We start from the raw sequence: 18,217 nt of genomic DNA on the forward strand, positions 1-18,217 counted from the left end.
TTTTTTCTATTTTATTTACTATTTGGCCTCCGCTTTCAGTAGCAAATAATTTTAGTTGTAGATGAATCTTGACACATAAATACTATGTAATGCTATGAGCTAGCACGGCAAGTTCCAAGTTATTTTTAAATGTGCAAATATTTATTTAAATTGAAAAGGATCAATTAAAAGTTGTTGGTCCAATTTTAATTAGTTTAAGGGCATTTTTAATTACTCATAAAATGTTGGTTTCTTTCAGGAAAATTGTTAGTGAATTGTCGGAACCCAGCGGACATTTTTGTTTTACCGTTTGAAGAAATAAAAATTTGACTTTCTTTTCAATTTGAATTTGAATTTGGTTTGGATTAAAGTGAGGTTTAGAAATTTAATTGCGATGACATGGCACCCGTAGTGTGTGGTTACTGTAGCTTAACTACCAGGGTGTTACAAATCTCCTCCACTACAAGAAATCTCGTCCCGAGATTTAAGAGGGGGAGTAAGGCGGAAAGGTCTGGTTACAAAGGTCTAAGGGATCTGCTCGTTTTTAGTTGCTCTTCTCGAATAAGTTGATCCATAGCGTTGATGTCTTCATTCCTATGGATCAATGCCTTGGGATGAAGTTGTCGTCCTTCCTCCAGGATCTTCACCGTACTTACAAATAGGTAATGGCTAGCTCGGGAACGACAGAATGCTATTGAAGGAAATATGCCCTAGAGGCAATAATAAAGTTATTATTTATTTCCTTATTTCATGATAAATGTTTATTATTCATGCTAGAATTGTATTAACCGGAAACACAATACATGTGTGAATACATAGACAAACAGAGTGTCACTAGTATGCCTCTACTTGACTAGCTCGTTGATCAAAGATGGTTAAGTTTCCTAACCATAGACATGAGTTGTCATTTGATTAACGGGATCACACCATTAGGAGAATGATGTGATTGACTTGACCCATTCCGTTAGCTTAGCACTTGATCGTTTAGTTTGTTGCTATTGCTTTCTTCATGACTTATACATGTTCCTATGACTATGAGATTATGCAACTCCCGTTTACCGGAGGAACACTTTGTGTGCCACCAAACGTCACAACGTAACTGGGTGATTATAAAGGTGCTCTACAGGTGTCTCCGATGGTACTTGTTGGGTTGGCGTATTTTGAGATTAGGATTTGTCACTCCGATTGTCGAAGAGGTATCTCTGGGCCCACTCGGTAATGCACATCACTATAAGCCTTGCAAGCATTGCAACTAATGAGTTAGTTGTGGGATGATGTATTACGGAACGAGTAAAGAGACTTGCCGGTAACGAGATTGAACTAGGTATTGAGATACCGACGATCGAATCTCGGGCAAGTAACATACCGATGACAAAGGGAACAACGTATGTTGTTATGCGGTCTGACCGATAAAGATCTTCGTAGAATATGTAGGAGCCAATATGGGCATCCAGGTCCCGCTATTGGTTATTGACCAGAGAGGTGTCTCGGTCATATCTACATAGTTCTCGAACCCGTAGGGTCCGCACGCTTAACGTTCGTTGACAATATAGTATTATATGAGTTATGTATGTTGGTGACCGAATGTTGTTCGGAGTCCCGGATAAGATCATGGACATGACGAAGAGCTCCGGAATGGTCCGGAGGTAAAGATTCATATATTGGATGATATGGTTAGGCCAAGGGGTCAGGCCCACAGGGCTATAAGTCGGTGTAAGGAGTTTTGCGGAGGCCAGGGGGGCAAACGCCGGAGACCCTGGCGTCTGGCCCTGGGCCAGATGCCAAGGCCCATGGCGTCTGGGCCGGACGCCAAGGATTGTGGCGTTTGGTCCTGGAGTCCGAGTGGGACTCTTGCCTTTCAGGCAAAACCGACTTTGAGGAGGCTTTTGGTCCAAGTTTCGACCCCAGGGCTCAACATATAAATAGAGGGGCAAGGCTAGCACCAAAGACACATCAAGAAACACCAAGCCGTGTGCCAGCAACCCCATCCCCTCTAGTTTATCCTCCGTCATAGTTTTCGTAGTGCTTAGGCGAAGCCCTGCGAAGATTGTTCTTCACCAACACCGTCACCACGCCGTTGTGCTGTCGAAACTCATCTACTACTTTGCCCCTCTTGCTGGATCGAGAAGGCGAGGACGTCACCGAGCTGAACGTGTGCAGAACTCGGAGGTGACGTGCTTTTGGTACTTGGATCGGTCGGATCGTGAAGTCGTACGACTACATCAACCGCATTGATATAACGCTTCCGCGAACGGTCTACGAGGGTACGTAGACAACACTCTCTCCCATCTCGTTGCTATGCATCACCATGATCCTGCGTGTGCGTAGGATTTTTTTTTTTGAAATTACTACGTTCGCCAACAGCTATAAGGCTAATAATCTGGGGTTTAACCCATGAATGAGCATATGAGTACCCCTCGAGTTGGAACCTAGGAAATACATCGAGAGAGATATAAGTAGGCATGAGAATCTTCAAGCGGGTAGGTAAACGCTCGATGCCTGAAACAATGTGTAAAAGGGGTTCAGAGCAACGGATTATGTATGGCAGCTAAAACTAGAATAGATCATCTCAAGGAAGGTGGATCGTGAATTACTTACGAAGCCAAACGGGAGGAATATCTTTGGCAACATGGGTACACATAAGAGTCAGGTTTCGATCCTGTGGAACTATGGGTTATGGGCCCACCATGTGGTTAAAAGTAGGAAAGGCATTGACATTTTGCACGGTCAAGATAGCAAGGTATGTCAGAGGATAGCCTATCAGTTATGTTGGCAACAACGTTGGTACCAAGGGCGAGGGACGAAGAGAACCATTTTCCTACACGTTAAACGAGGCGGACCAATAGGCAAAGTTCTCGTCCATCGGTGGTTACTGGAATGTCAACAACAATAGTAACAGGGTCTTACTGACAGAGTTGTACACTGAGGTGCTTATAAAAGCAGTGACGTATTACTACTTATATCATGTAAACCTCAAGAAGGTTAAAAAGAACAATGGAAAGGAAAATGTGATTACCAGATTAAACAGAACAATGGAAAGGAAAATGTGTTTAAACACATTTCAGGGGTATATCCTTCCCAAGAACAAGCAGAGTATGATATCCAAGACCGGATAGAAGGTAGAAAACCACTTAAGTAAGGGGGGGAGCTCATGATATTACCCATACAACGGTGTTTGGATAATTGAGCAGGAAACATTTAGCATTAGCTTCAATGTTCTTGTTGAAAATCGGAATACAATAGACATGCTTCGAGATAGCATTGATATGGTCAACAGGTGAAGATCGGACTCTGGAGACACAAAGGATCCATCAGGAATAACTTGAAGAATAAGTCTTACAATTCCCTCATGGAAGAAGGGATAACTTTTCTGAAAAGGAATCTATAACAACAAGTCCTCCGGCCAGGTGTGATAGGCATGACATCACCTTACCGATATATAAGGACCAATGTAATAATTCTTAGAAGTATGTTCCGACCATCATATCTGACCGAGATTCAGATCTGATTGGTGCCAGGATGCCTTAGACTCGAGATGCCTGAGAATAAAAGGTACAACACAATTGACGAGACGACATTGTAAGATTCTCGGAAAATGTACTATGGAAGCGAGTTCCGAAACAAGAGTTCATCATTAAAACCAAGGAGAGGATGAAGAGGTGGCTGATGGAATCAGCGACAATTCATCGAGATTAACAAAAGATGGATTTCCACAACTCTGTGAACAAGGAGATAACATTAGTCAGATCAAATGGTATAATGATGTATGCTCGAGGAAAACATACACAATTAAACATTGGTTGAAAGGTGCACCCGAAATATGGGCTGGGTTGCATGACCAACGTCGGAATGGTGATTCAATAATCAATAGTCTAAGAATGAACGACCGACCATTAACTTCAAAGCAATAGGGTTGCTAGAAGTGCAGAATCCAAACAGCGCCATTCATCTGTTGGTATCCCGGCTAGAATCAACACGGGAACCAAGAAGGAATGGTGATGGCGAGAAGTATCACTATACCAATAATTCTAAAGAGGTGGAGCAATTCTCACGACCTTCTTGACATATAATATAGTAATAATCCAAGGTAAAGAAGAATAATTGCTGGATAGCAAGGATCTCAAAGTATAACACAAAACATGAACAAGTTTGGTTTGGAGGGCATGCAAGAATGTTGTCGATGTTAATACCAATCATCGAGGGGAAAGGATGGTATTTCCCATCATGAATTTGATTCAAGCTTGGAAGAAGGCATATCATTGTTGATGATGAACACGACACATTTGTCGAGAGATTTCCTGCAGATGTAATCGATCGGCGATGACATCAAGTCAAATGAATGATGAAGCGAAAAGTTATTGGAACCATGGGTACGACACAAACTCGAAATCAAGCTTGTTGTTCAAGGCGAAACGATATGACGAGGCAGATCATTATAAGCTTAGCTCATCGTCGAAAATTTGCTCCAAGAAGAAGGGCCAGGTAGCATAGTTAAATTTTTGCACGATAATGATATAGCCAAACAGGCTAGGAATGACGTGATCAGGTACAATCTCGTACGTAAAGAAGATTACTAAGAGTTGTTGAACCGTAGTGCAAGCTTGGTTCAGTTATCAGTGTCTTTGAGTGTTTAATAACTTAGAGCCTGTGAAAAATTGGAATCGGTGAGAATGTAGTACTTAATGAAGAACTCATAAGAAGTTATGCAGTTCCATGATAATCTCGAGATACCAGGGGGTAATAATCGATGACAGATCAAATTAGAGGTTGGACTAGGGTATTGTTCTGCAGGAGACAAGTGCTCAAACTTGCACGAGAAATGGAATCAAGGAGAAAATATGGTCGGAACCACGATTGCAAAGGATCAATTCACAGATACCAAATGATAATATTTTAAGGGAATAGTTATTATTTCAAGAAGCTTCCATGATAGATATACATCGTGTCCATGGGCATGAACTCAAAGTTCAAGGTCGACTCCCACTTCTTCAATGTATAACCATCCATTCACCTCTCACTTTCGAAGAAGTTGTAGTGTTGAAATTTTATCTGGCAAAATACCAGAAGAATATGACTCGCGAAAACTTTCGAGTTCACACATAATAAGGAAGGCATAGGTTCAACCCGTCAGGGTATCATGGAAACATATACCACAAACTTCAGGAGTAAATAACACAAACTCGAAAGTAGAGCATGGTTGACCAAGCAGAGGATACAATTTACCAAAGGCATTATGTATTCAAGGAAAGGCTCTCAGGCTTATTGAATAAGAAGGACGATGTTAGATAAAATCCAACAAAAGGATCCGGTGGTCCACACGGGATCTGACGTGAGCATCGGTACTCAACTAGAGGAAGAAGGATGCAAGGGGGTCAGATTATAGAAACAACTGACTAACTCAAAGCTCAAATGCAAAAGAATTATGATTTCCGATCAAGGGATCAAAAGCAAATGCTCTGATTAAGGATGGATAAGTTGCGTAGACTTAAGGGTACAATCGATGGCAATCCGATTGGTCGAGAACCAGCTCATGTTTGAAATGAGAGCCGGAAGGATAAATCCTGAGGATTGTAAGCATCCGCAGCATATTGAATCGACAGACTCAAAATGATAGTGACAAAGGATGCCAATAAGATTACTAGACTTATGGGATTAACCATAATGTAATCAAGCAAGAATTTCACAAGCCATAGGCTGCTGAGGATTTTCGGAAGATCGAATGGTATTTCGAAGATTGTGACATACATGAATCAACTGGGGATGAGTGGATACTCGGTAAGTGCGAGAAATTATTCGTAGGGGTATTCAGGTGGCAAAGAACTGCAAGGCAGTAGGCACAAAGTATTCTCGGGGTATCTTGTAATAACAAGATCGAATGGGAATAAAAGTAAGCACGACAGGTGTAAGTATTTATCCATAGGGATATTTCGGTGGTAGGGAATTGCAAAAGCAACAGGCACAAGGTCTCGAGAGAATATCAGAGGGTATCTTCCAAATCTTCTGGTGCAGCCGGCGATCATCTGGACTGAAAGGGCTCTCCGGGAGAAAGTATTTTCGAGAACCTAAAGTTAGATTTTAGTAAATTCATTAACCCGAGTAGGAGAGAGTCAGAGTCCCAGAGTAAGGATCGAGGAGTAAAAGATTCTAATACCACCCAGATGGCGACGTCGGCCCGAAAGGTGCACAACCATGTTAGTAAAAGTTTTTGTAATGACTAGACTCAACTTCGGCCAAGGAGTATGGAAGGGGGATTCCTACAGGCAGTCGGCTCTGATACCAACTTGTGACGCTCCTGATTTGACCGTACACTAATCATACACGCAAACGTGTACGATCAAGATCAGGGACTCATGGGAAGATATCACAACACAACTCTACAAATAAAATAAGTCATACAAGTATCATATTACAAGCCAGGGGCCTCGAGGGCTCTAATACAAGAGCTCGATCATAGACGAGTCAGCGGAAGCAACAATATCTAAGTACAGACATAAGTTAAACAAGTTTGCCTTAAGAAGGCTAGCACAAACTGGGATACAGATCGAAAGAGGCGCAGGCCTCCTACCTGGGATCCTCCTAAACTACTCCTGGTCGTCGTCAGTGGGCTGCACGTAGTAGTAGGCACCTCCCGAGTAGTAGTAGTCGTCATCGATAGTGGCGTCTGGCTCCTGGGCTCCATCGTCTGGTCGCAGCAATCGGGTATAGAAAGGGGGAAAAGAGGGAGCAAAGCAACCGTGAGTACTCATCCAAAGTACTCGCAAGCACGGAGCTACACTACATATGTATGCATTGGTATCAAATGGAATAAGGGTATCATATGTGGACTGAACTGCAGAATGCCGGAATAAGAGAGGGATAGCTAGTCCTATCGAAGACTACGCTTCTGGTAACCTCCATCTTGCAGCAGGAGAAGAGAGTAGATGGTAAGTTCACCAAGTATCATCGTGTAGCATAAACCTAACCGATGATCCTCCCCTCGTCGCCCTGTGAGAGAGCGATCACCGGTTGTATCTGGCACTTGGAAGGGTGTGTTTTATTAAGTATCCGGTTCTAGTTGTCATAAGGTCAAGGTACAACTCCGGGTTGTCCTGTTACCGAAGATCATGACTATTCGAATAGATTAACTTCCCTGCAGGGGTGCACCACATAACCCAACACGCTCGATCCCATTTGGTCAGACACAGTTTCCTGGGTTGTGCCCGGCCTCGGAAGATCAACACGTCGCAGCCCTACCTAGGCACAACAGAGAGGTCAGCACGTTGGTCTAAATCCTATGGCGCAGGGGTCTGGGCCCATCGCCCATTGCACACCTGCACGTTGCGAACGCGGCTGGTGAGCAGACCTAGCAACCTCCATTACAAAGGAAGTTGCGTTACGCGGTCCAACCCGGCGCACGCCGCTCAGTCGCTGATGTCACGAAGGCTTCAGCTGATACCACGATGTCGAGTGCCCATAACTGTCCCCGTGTAGATGGTTAGTGCGTATAGGCCAGTAGCCAGACTCAGTTCAAATACCAAGATCTCGTTAAGCGTGTTAAGTATCCACGAACGCCGACCAGGGCCAGGCCCACCTCTCTCCTAGGTGGTCTCAACCCACCCTGTCGCTCCGCCACAAAGTAACAGTCGGGGGCCGTCGGGAACTCAGGCCCACCACTACCTGGATCGAGCCACCTGCCCCTTCAGCCCCCATCTCCGAACAGTATCATAAGTAATGTAACAGTATAAGTATATATCATATGCCCGTGATCACCTCCCGAAGTGATCACAGCCCAGTAGTATAGCATGGCAGACGGATAAGAGTGTAGGGCCACTGATGGAACACTAGCATCCTATACTAAGCATTTAGGATTGCAGGCAAGGTATCAACAGTTGTAACAACAATGACAGGCTATGCATCAGAATAGGATTAACGGAAAGCAGTAACATGCTACACTACTCTAATGCAAGCAGTATAGAGGAGAGTAGGCGATATCTAGTGATCAAGGGGGGGCTTGCCTGGTTGCTCTGGCAAGGAGGACGTGTCGTCAACACCGTAGTCGAACTAGGGGGGGGTCGCCGGCAGTCTCGGGGTCTACCGGAAAGAAGTAACGGAGGGGGAACACAATAAATAACAAAACAATCAAAGCAACACAAGGCATAACAAAGCAATACGCGGTGCTAGGTGTGCCCTAACGCAGTATTAGGTGATACCGGGACAGGGGGGAAACATCCGGGAAAGGTTTCCCGGTGTTTCGTGTTTTTGGACAGATGAACCGGAGGGGGAAAGTTGCGAGTTCGATAGGTTAGGGATGTGTGGCGGACGAACGGGCTGCGTATCCGGATTCGTCTCGTCGTTCTGAGCAACTTTCATGTACAAAGTTTTTCCATCCGAGTTACGGATTAAAAGATATGATTTTCAAAGATTTAAACATTTTCTAAATTTATTTTAATTCGAAAATAAACAACAAATTGCTACGGGTACCCAGCTCTGTGTACACAGAAGTGTACACAGAAGTGCACACAGAGGATGACAAGTGGGCCAGGGGGACCCAGTTGACCAGTCAACGTTTGACTGGTCAACAAGGGCGCGGGGCCCCCTGTCATAGACTCACTAACTAACTACAGTTTAAACAATTAGTTAATTAAGTTAATTAACTTTTAAATTAATTAATGAACTAATTAATTTATAATTATAATTATTTTATTTTTTTAATCTCTTTTTTTATTGGATGACAGGGGCGTGGGGGCCCTCGGTAGTGGCCTAGAGCCACCGGGCGCGCGCTATAGGGTGCGGGCGTGGGCGCCCGTTTTCGTGCACCGCGGCACCCAAAGGGGCGCCGGCGGGCAGGGCGCCGGCCAGGGTAGGGCGAGGCCGGGCCGAGGCACCAAAGGCAGCGGGCGTCCACCGACGAAGCGGCAGGCGGGCGGGCCAGGGGGCGCGCGGGCACGCGGCCGGGAGGTCGAGCGTGGGGGAAGAAGCAGCGAGCGGGGGCGCGGTCGAGGCCATGGCCTGCACGCGACGGCGACGGGAGCAGCAGCAGGTAGCGACGGTAGCGGGCGCACGTGCTCGAGGGGAGTAGGGCGCGACGGCAGCGGCGGGCGGCCGGCGGTGCGGGAGCGCGTGTGGGGGCGTGGCTGGGTACAACCGGTCGCGGCCAGAGGCGCGGCGAGCGTGGCCAGGGGCGCGCTAGCGAAGCTTCATCCTCTGCGGTGGAACGGCGACCTACGGCGACTAATCGAGGGACAACCAGGGGGAACGGGGAGATGAGCTCACTGCGGTTCCGGGGGAGAGCTCGAAGAAGCCGGGAGAAGGTCGAGGGGGACAGATTGAAGCGGCGGAGCTCCGTGGCCGAAGACAAAATTGAGGTCGATCCCTTGCGATGTTGTGGCTCCGATCGATCTGCTCCTCGCAGGCGAAGTAGTCATCGTAGATGAAGCAGAAGGTCACACTCCCAGGCGCCAGGGAGCTCGATGGGCACGAGGGCGACGGCGGCCATGTCGATGACGGCGTCGGTCGAGTGTTGCGGGGAAGAGAGCGGCGCGAGGGGGGAGAGTGCGGGCTAGGGTTCGACCACAACGTCGAGCGAGGTCTTGTAGACGGGCAAGGTGACTCGGATGCCGACGCGTGGCCGGCGGCCATGTCGGATGGCCGCCACGGCCTCCTCTGCCTCCTGTAGCAGGAGGAAGGAGACAAGTGGGAGGGGGTGTGTGGGCTGGGCCCTTTTCTGCCTCTACATGGGCCAAAGTGCCTAGTGAGGCTTTGCTATTTGCTATTTTCTGCTTTACCTTTTTCTTCTTTTTTCGTTTTTTTCTATTTTATTTACTGTTTGGCCTCCGCTTTCAGTAGCAAATAATTTTAGTTGTAGATGAATCTTGACGCATAAGTACTATGTAATGCTATGAGCTAGCACGACAAGTTCCAAGTTATTTTTAAATGTGCAAATATTTATTTAAATTGAAAAGGATCAATTAAAAGTTGTTGGTCCAATTTTAATTAGTTTAAGGGCATTTTTAATTACTCATAAAGTGTTGGTTTCTTTCAGGAAAATTGTTAGTGAATTGTTGCAACCCAGCGGACATTTTTGTTTTACCGTTTGAAGAAATAAAAATTTGACTTTCTTTTCAATTTGAATTTGAATTCGGTTTGGATCAAAGTGAGGTTTAGAAATTTAATTGCGATGACATGGCACCATTAGTGTGTGGTTACTGTAACTTAACTACCGGGGTGTTACATCCTCCTTCTTACCCTCGTCGGCGATGGCCTCGGTGTTCACATAAAACAACAAAAAACGTGTGTTGAATATGGTTAATCCTAAGACGTCTCTCTCTCCCTCTCTCCTCCCTCTCCCTCTCCCTCTCCCTCTCTCTCTCTTTCTCTCTCTCTCGCGATGAAAAAAATCTGTTGTTTTCTCCTGTGACATTTTTCAGAGGTATGCATGTGTAGTTATTGATGTTTTATTTTCCCTATATGGTTATAGTGGGGTGTTTATTTGCAATCTGGATCGCCGCCGGTATGAAAAAAAGGGATCTTACGTTATAAATTATAAGTTTGCTTCCATAAAAATATTTTTAAAATATTTAACATGTAAAATTAACATCATATTTAGATTCCACACATTTTTCTAATAAAATTTCATATATAATATGTTAAAATCAAAGTTACGGTTTAAAAGATACAGATACTTAAGAAAATCATTTGGTTTGATTCAAATATATTTCAAAATAATATTTAAAAATACTTAACAGGTGAAAATAATCTCATATTCATATGTACATATTTTTCTAATCAAATTTCATATATAACATGTTCAAATCGGTGTTACGGTTTAAAAGATATGGATGATTTTAAAAAGCATTTGTTTGACTTAAATATGATCCGCGGATGAATTACCTAGAACATTAGGGGGGTTTTAAAAAATGTAAAATAACAGTTCGGGTGTGACTTAAATCCGGAGGGCGGGTTGATTTCAAAAAAAGACAAGGATTTTTGTGTAAAATACGAAAATAACGATTCGTTTTAACTTAAAACAGGACTGCGGGTTGAATTCTCTGAAATAGAGGGATTTTTCTAAAAAATGCTATGACGGACGAAAGAAACCCAATTTGCTTTATTATTACTCCCTCCATTCCACAATGTAGTGCTTCCTCTGTCCACGTGCTTCAACTTTGACCGTAAATTTAACTATCAAGACCAATTGCGGCGGAGGCAAAAGTTATATCAGTGAATTCATATTCGAAAGAAGTTTTTAATTATGTAACTTTTTCTCCCGCCGTAGTCGGTCTCGTTCGTTAAATTTATGGTCAAAGTTTGACCTCGGAAAGCGTGGGCGTACTATATTTTGGAATAGAGGGAGTATTATTATTATGTAAAGAGGTAAAGATAAAGATTGTGAAGAGAGAGTAGTCCTACCAGTTCTCTGTCCAGGCTAAATTGTATGCTCACCCAGCTTCTTCGATCGATATAAAATGGTTTTGCATGGGGACGAGAAGGAATGACCATCTGTCTGTCTCCATTGTTCACTGTGGTGGTGGTGCTGCTGCTAGCTAGCGTCCGTCTAAAATGGATTTGCTTTCGCTAGACGTTAGTCCACGCAGTCCAGTCCATGTAGCTACTCAACCTGGCCAAACAAACGTGGCACATATATAAAAAACATTACGCACAAGATCGATCGATCGTTTTCAAGCAGGCAGCACAGCAGCAAACCTAAGATTTCCGGGAAGGAATTAAGCAGCCCTGCCCCATGCATGGTCTGTGATAAACAGGCGTGCATGTTTGAGGCCATGCGGGCAGACATCACCAAGTATGGGCAGTTTTCACGGCGAGCTATTTAAATCCCCGTTGTACCACCAAAAGTCTGAATGATTTGAGAGACTGTGCATGCGAATTGCCTATGATATAAATTTTTTTAGCTGGCAGATATGATATCCAATATGTGCATGTTTGCTGCTGAGTAGACACCGAGTGCAACATGTGTATACCTTTGACACGGCACAATGGAAGAAAATATCTCATTGCCGAGAGGAAAACAAAATCTAAAATTGTCGGACGTCCTTTCCAAAGGATCGTAATCGATCCGGATAAACATGGTACTACTCCTACTTAAGTAACACTTGGCCCAAATGAGCTTTCATGCTTGGCTTTCTTGTCCATGAATGGTGATCTGGAGCGGTTAAGATGCCGAAACGTAGCGCCATCAACCTAGCAATCTAGTCAAGTCAAGGCCAGTGACACGGCACCAAGCAATTGCAGACTTGACTCCTGCGTCCCAAAGACTATTTGTCAGCGTCCCTGACAGGAGCGACCCACCAGGCAGCGTCAGCAACCGTGTCGCTGCTGCTCCGCGCACTCCCCGGCTCAAGAAGCCCAACCCAAGAGTCGTTGGGCGGGACTGGGTCAGCTAAAGCCCAACCTCACCGATACTTAAGGAAGGAGGAGCAGCTGCACGGGCATCCAGTGGATCACGGCAACGGCGGCTTGGCTCTTTTCCCCTTTCCCCTACCTGTCTCGCGACAAACCCTAGCTCCAGAATTCTTGTATTTTCCCTGTAATCACCACAAAACTTGTATCCGCGAGTGATTGCTGCTAGTAATCGAGAGAGTACCTACCCATACCCTAACATCTGGTATCAGAGACCAGAAATTCCTCACCACCTCGCCACCCTGGCGCAAATCATCGAGACCAGAGGCCTTCGTCAAGCTCGTACGCACTTGCTAGCCATGGATCCGGCGATTGAAGCCTTCGTCGACCGCCTCGACAACACCCTCAAGGCCCAGAACAAGGCCATCGCGGAGATTCAAGTCTCCACCACCAAGATCGACAATCTGGTTCACTGGCGCCCAGATCTGGAGAAGCGGGTGGCCGACCTTGGCGACGCGGTGGCGGCGCTCCAGATGGCGCAGCCGCCCGCAGGCAACGCGGGTGAGGAGCTTCAAGAGGTGATCCAGAAGCAGGGCCCTTCTGCGACGACCGGCGTCCTTACGGGGGCCGGTGGCGGCGCGGGCACCGAGCTTCAAGGGCCCAGTGGCCACGGCGTGTTCAATTTGCCACGGGGGAACGTGGCGGCGTCCTTCCAGACGCCGCCGCCACCCCCGGCAACAGGTCCGTCATCCTCTCTGATCACGTCTCCGTCCTTTTTGTCGCCGTTTGCACATGCGAGTCAGCTGCTAGCAGGTTTAGGGCAGTCCCACCCGTCCATCGCCTTCCCACGGTTCACGGGCAACAACCCAAGCTTGTGGAAGACGATGTGCGAACAGTACTTTCAGATGTTCGGTATCCTACCGTCGTTTTGGGTTCCCATGGCGGCCCTGAACTTCTCTGGCTCAGCTGCCGTATGGCTGCAGTCGGTTCAGAAACGTTTAGCAGAGTTCGATTGGGAACAGTTTACTGCCTTACTGGCGACACGTTTTGGTCGCGATAGGCATCAAACGTTGATCAGACAGTTCTATTCTGTTCGACAAACCACTTCTGTGGCGCATTACATTGAGCAGTTTGAATTGATTATCAACCATTTGGCTTCCTACTCTGACACCATTCATCCGTTTTACTTTCTGACTCGTTTTGTCGAGGGCCTACGGAAGGACATCAGAGCGGTGGTGCTAGTTCAGCGGCCGCCGGACTTGGACACGGCATGCGCTCTGGCGTTGCTCCAAGAAGAGGTGATGGAAGGATCGTTTGGCTCACTACCCCGACCACCCGAGCAGGCGCCAAGACAGGGCACTCCCCTGCTCCTGCCCCCTCCACCAGTGCGAGCGGTACCACTAGCACCAGCGGGAGATCGCCGCGGCACGGACGCCGCTCGCGCCGATCGGTCCAAGCTCAAGACTCTGCGGGACTACCGACGCGCCCATGGGCTGTGTTTTAAGTGTGGCGAACGGTGGGGGCACGATCATGTGTGCCCCACCACAGTCCAATTGCATGTTGTCGAAGAGCTGTTGGATATCTTCGGCATTGACAGTTTCGTCAACACTCAAGTGGGTTCAGAGGATGGGATTCAGGATACAGCCATGGCCATTTCAGTTTCTGCAGTAACAGGAGGAGTGTCAGCCAGAGCTTTTCAACTTCGAGCATGGGTGCAAGGGCATGAAGTACTCATGCTAGTCGATTCAGGCAGCTCCAATTCTTTCATCAACGAGCACTTGGCACGCAAAATTTCAGGAGTCCGCTCTCTGCCTAAACCTAGCCGTGTGCGTGTGGCAGATGGAGGAGAATTGCTCTGCACTGAGGTCGCTTCGCATTGTGCTTGGTATGCTCAAGGGCATGAGTTCTATACGGATCTGAGAGTACTGGCCTTGGGCACGTATGACGTCATCCTCGGCATGGACTGGCTAGAAGAGCACAGCCCGATGCAGGTCAATTGGCGCGCTCGTTTCATTGAGATACCCACTCCAGCAGGCCCACTGCGTCTTGTGGGGCACGATGCGGTTTCCACCAGTTGCTAGACCATCAACAGTTTGCAGTTGCAGAACCTATGCAGCAACGGGTCGATCACTCATGTTATTCATCTCTGTGTGGTTGCTTCACAGCAGGAAGAGTTGGAAACGACACCAGCATGCATCCAAGAAATCATAGATCAGTTTCCAGACGTGTTTGAGGAGCCGGTCGGTCTCCCACCTAGGAGGGCATGCAACCATCGCATCCCTCTGATTCCTGGGGCGAGACCAGTCAATGTCAGGCAGTATCGATACAAACCAGAGCAGAAGACGGAAATAGAGGCTCAAGTTGAGGCACTTCTAAAATCTGGAGTCATTCAGCGAAGCAACAGTCCATTCTCATCCCCGGTCATCCTGGTTAAGAAAAAAGACGGAACCTAGCGCCTTTGCATAGATTACAGGCAACTGAATGCCATTACAGTCGTCGGCAAGTTTCCGATCCCAGTCATCGAAGAACTTTTGGATGAGCTGCATGGCGCAGCGTGGTTCTCCAAACTCGACTTGCGCGCGGGCTATCATCAGATCAGGCTCGCGCCTGGGGAGGAGTACAAGACGGAATTTTCCACGCATCAAGGTCACTTTGAATTCAAGGTTTTGTCCTTTGGTTTGGCTGGAGCACCACCCACGTTCATAGAAGGGCTGACTACAACGCTCAAACCAGTGATGCGCGTTTGCGTTCTCTGTTTCTTCGATGACATACTGATTTTCAGCGCCACACTAGAGGAGCATAAGTGCCACGTGAGGCAAGTGTTGGAATTGCTCTGCAAGGATCAGTGGAAGGTCAAGTTAAGCAAGTGCGCTTTCGGGTAAAGCCAGGTATCCTACCTAGGCCATGTCATCAGTGCTCGTGGAGTCGCAACAGACCCGACCAAGATAGCAACAGTGATCAACTGGACCCCTCCGCCAGACGTCAAAGGATTCCGTAGCTTTTTGGGTCTCGCCGGGTATTATCGCCGCTTCGTGCGCAACTTTGGAATGATCGCACGTCCGCTGTTCAATTTATTGAAGAAAAGCGCGCCATTTCAATGGACTTCAATCACAGAGACGGATTTCCAGGTCTTGAAGCAGCAACTGACCTCAGCCCCAGTTCTAGCATTGCCCAACTTTGCAATGCCTTTCACAGTGGAGACAGACGCATGTGACACAGGCATCGGAGCAATTCTGCAACAACAAGGCCATCCCATAGCATTCATGAGCAAGGCGCTGAGCCCCAGGTATCAGGGGCTGTCAACATATGAAAAAGAATATCTGGCAATCATCGTGGCTGTCGATCAGTGGCGTCCCTATTTGCAACATGCAGAATTTGTCATATACACAGACCAAAAGAGTCTCACGCACTTGGAGGAACAACAACTGAATACACATTGGCAGCAGAAAGCTTTTACCAAGTTGCTGGGGCTTCAGTACCGCATCGTGTACAGGAAAGGGACTGAAAACAACGTCGCGGATGCATTATCACGAGCCAATCTGTTGGAGGTGCTAAATGTCATCATGTCGTGCCAACCTAGCTGGCTGGAGGATGTTATCAGCAGTTATAACAACAACCCCCAGGCGCAGAAGCTTCTGGAGCAACTGGCTGTACGTGATGACCCCAAAGGCAGATTCAGGCTACAGCAAGGCATCATCCGGTTCAGAAACAGAATCTGGCTGGGAGGGGGCACCAACATTCAGCAACGCATAATCCAAGCGTTTCATGATAGTCCAGTGGGGGTCACTCAGGCTTCCCAGTCACGTACAAGCGCATACGACGTCTCTTTGCGTGGCCCAAAATGAAAGTGCAAATCAGGCAGTATGTGCAGTGTTGTGTCGTATGCCAGCAAGCGAAACCTGATCGAGCAGCCTCACCTGGACTCTTGCTACCCTTGCCAATTCCTAACAAACCCTGGGATATGATATCCATGGATTTTGTGGATGGCCTACCACAATCCAGCCGGTTCAACTGCATCCTGGTGATCGTGGACAAAAGAACCAAGTTCAGCTACTTCCTGCCCCTGGCGCACCCATATACAGCGGCGTCTGTAGCGCAGGTTTTCATCCAACAAGTTTACAAGATCCACGGCCTCCCTGGAGCAATCATATCAGATCGTGACCCTGTGTTCACTAGCCATTTTTGGCAGGAGCTATTCAAGGCCGCAGGCACTCAACTTCGACTCAGCACAGCCAACCACCCGCAGACCGATGGTCAGACTGAACGGGTTAATCAGTGTGTGGAAACATTCTTGAGATGTTTTACTCAAGCTTGCCCGAGGCGGTGGAGTTTTTGGATTTCCCTAGTTCAATTCTGGTACAACAACTTGTTGGGGAACGTAGTAATTTCAAAATTTTCCTACGCACACGCAAGATCATGGTGATGCATAGCAACGAGAGGGGAGAGTGTGATCTACGTACCCTTGTAGATCGACAACGGAAGCGTTAGCACAACGTGGTTGATGTAGTCGTGCGTCTTCACGGTTCGACCAATCCAAGCACCGTTACTCCGGCACCTCCGAGTTCTTGGCACACGTTCAGCTCGATGACGATCCCCGGGCTCCGATCCAGCAAAGCGTCGGGGAGGAGTTCCGTCAGCACGACGGCGTGGTGACGATCTTGATGTTCTACCGTCGTAGGGCTTCGCCTAAGCACCGCTACAATATGACCGAGGTGGAATATGGTGGAGGGGGGCACCGCACACGGCTAAGGAACGATCACGAAGATCAACTTGTGTGTCTAGAGGTGCCCCCTGCCCCCGTATATAAAGGAGCAAGGGGGAGGGGTGGCCGGCCTAGGAGGGGGCGCGCCAAGGGGAGTCCTACTCCCACCGGGAGTAGGACTCCTTCCTTCCTTGTTGGAGTAGGAGAAGGGGAAAGAGGGGGAGAGGAAGAAGGAAAAGGGGGCTGTGCCCCTTGTCCAATTCGGACCAGAGGGGGGGGGGGCGGCGCAGGCCTCCTTCCTTTTGGCCTCTCTCCTCTATTCCCGTATGGCCCAATAAGGCCCATATACTCCCCGACGAATTCCCGTAACACTCCGGTACTCCGAAAAATACCCGAATCACTCGGAACCTTTCCGATGTCCGAATATAGTCGTCCAATATATCGATCTTTACGTCTTGACCATTTCGAGACTCCTCGTCATGTCCCCTATCTCATCTGGGACTCCTAACTCCTTCGGTACATCAAAACTCATAAACTCATAATATAACTGTCATCGAAACCTTAAGCGTGCGGACCCTACGGTTCGAGAACAATGTAGACATGACCGAGACATGTCTCCGGTCAATAACCAATAGCGGAACTTGGATGCTCATATTGGCTCCTATATATTCTACGAAGATCTTTATCGGTCAGACCGCATAACAACATATGTTGTTCCCTTTGTCATCGGTATGTTACTTGCCCGAGATTCGATCGTCGGTATCTCAATACCTAGTTCAATCTCGTTACCGACAAGTCTCTTTACTCGTTCTGTAATACATCATCTCATAACTAACTCATTAGTTGCAATGCTTGCAAGGCTTTATGTGATGTGCATTACCGAGAGGGCCCAGAGATACCTCTCCGACAATCGGAGTGACAAATCCTAATCTCGAAATACGCCAACCCAACATGTACCTTTGGAGACACCTGTAGAGCACCTTTATAATCACCCAGTTACGTTGTGACGTTTGGTAGCACACAAAGTGTTCCTCCGGCAAACGGGAGTTGCATAATCTCATAGTCATAGGAACATGTATAAGTCATGAAGAAAGCAATAGCAACATACTAAACGATCGGGTGCTAAGCTAATGGAATGGGTCATGTCAATCAGATCATTCACCTAATGACGTGATCCCGTTAATTAAATAACAACTCTTT

General features: G+C 47.2%; 1 pseudogene; it reads left to right on the forward strand.

The window, feature by feature from the left end:
- Positions 1-12,674: 12,674 nt before the first annotated feature.
- Positions 12,675-15,197, forward strand: LOC147990956 (uncharacterized; annotated as a pseudogene).
- Positions 15,198-18,217: the final 3,020 nt, after the last annotated feature.

The sequence above is a fragment of the Triticum urartu genome, chromosome 1A, assembly GCF_056163025.1.
Source record: "Triticum urartu cultivar PI428250 chromosome 1A, HENAU_Tu73, whole genome shotgun sequence".
NCBI lineage: Eukaryota > Viridiplantae > Streptophyta > Magnoliopsida > Poales > Poaceae > Triticum > Triticum urartu.